This window comes from Capsicum annuum, chromosome 12 (genome assembly GCF_002878395.1).
Source record: "Capsicum annuum cultivar UCD-10X-F1 chromosome 12, UCD10Xv1.1, whole genome shotgun sequence".
NCBI classification, from domain to species: domain Eukaryota; kingdom Viridiplantae; phylum Streptophyta; class Magnoliopsida; order Solanales; family Solanaceae; genus Capsicum; species Capsicum annuum.
Genome location: NC_061122.1, coordinates 228,051,043 through 228,052,561, shown reverse-complemented (window position 1 = coordinate 228,052,561; position 1,519 = coordinate 228,051,043). Strand labels below are relative to the sequence as shown.

The window sequence follows — 1,519 nt, the reverse complement described above, 5'->3', positions numbered from 1 at the left end:
TTCGCCTCTACATAGATGCCACCTCGGGCCAAGTTAAAGGCACTTTACACTTCAAGTAACTAGCTTGTATACATATGTCATTGTGTGAGTATATAGACAAAATACCCTAAGTAGAACACGGAAAAACTTTAGGATCGATTGCTGGAGTTTGAACATTCATCAGTTTAAACTCAAGAAATTGTTTTCAAAATTGGATATTAAGGCTATTAGTTTGGATTTACTCCAGGAGTATGAGTTTAATTCTCTTTAATCTATTCCTCAAACGAGAAAACTTCCTACAATTGGAAGATTCATTGAACAAACAATGATAGTGTTTGGTTAAGTACATGCACACAAGCTCCTCTACAAAATATCTTCAGAGGAAATTCTGAGAAAGTACAGAAAAAATTTTGTTTAAGAATTGGATAGAGGTTGCGCTATCACAAGCCCCCACTGCAACAAATTAAGACATGGGTTGACCTTAGGCTGGCGCCCTTCCAGAGTGCAATGGAAGTTGCCAACCGAGGCTATGGGCCTTCTTGATTGCCCATTGACCCATCCAGCTAAGATGTGTGTTTCCTCCAAGAAACTTGAAAGGCATTTAAAGCCCTCCGTCTCCTAGTTTTTGTTTTGTCAGCCAATGAGGGACATCTTATGTGTATGCTATCCTATTTAACATTTTTTTCTGAAATGAGTAATACTCTACTATCTACTTTCCTTTCTGAAGGAGTAGCTACTGAATGTCCCTTGCTTCCTTTTTGCACCTCTATTTAATGCAACACACTACATATGTTCTAGAAGATGGGATAATTTGGCAATATCAATGAAGCTAGATCGAGATTAGTGTGATTTTTTTGGTCGTAAGTATGCCATAAATTTATCTTCCACTTGATTGCATTTTCTTTATCTCTGGTACCCTAGAATCATCACTAAAGGCTTCGTGCAAGCAATTCTCGAGGTCTTCCCATGTAGCCACGATGGGGACGCCACTGGAAATTGCCTCTATCAATGATTCCAGTCTCAATGCATGAGATTAAGGTGATGGAAGGGCGAGATAAGACTTGTTCTTGTGGATACCATTTCACCATTTTCCCCTGGAACCAACTTTCTCCAAAAATCCATCAGCTATCACAACCTTGACACAGTGACACTCATGGAAGAAGAGAACCCAAAAAAAGAGCATTTGCCTGAGTTTTTTGCTTCATTTGTGCTAGCATTTTATGTGTAACAAGAAGTTTGGGCTTCTTTGTATTTCGACATAAGTAACCACATTTTGACATCCTTTATTGAACTTTGTTATCATCAAAGTATAGGTTTGCTTCGCCTATGGAAACTTTATATTTCAATTAGAAGTTTATTATCCATTGACCATGATATTTTTCACCCTTTTCGAGAAACTATTTGAATATGGAATTGTTACAATTTTTTGGAACTCAACCGGAGTTGAATTTTGAAATTTTCTCAAATTCGAAAAACTTCAAAAAGTTGTTTTCACAATTTTTACTTCAAGTCAACAAAAAATTTAAATACAACTCCAACT

At 36.9% G+C, this 1,519-nt stretch overlaps 1 pseudogene; it reads right to left on the bottom strand.

The window, feature by feature from the left end:
• Window positions 1-404: 404 nt before the first annotated feature.
• On the bottom strand, window positions 405-550 carry LOC124889986 (annotated as a pseudogene).
• Window positions 551-1,519: the final 969 nt, after the last annotated feature.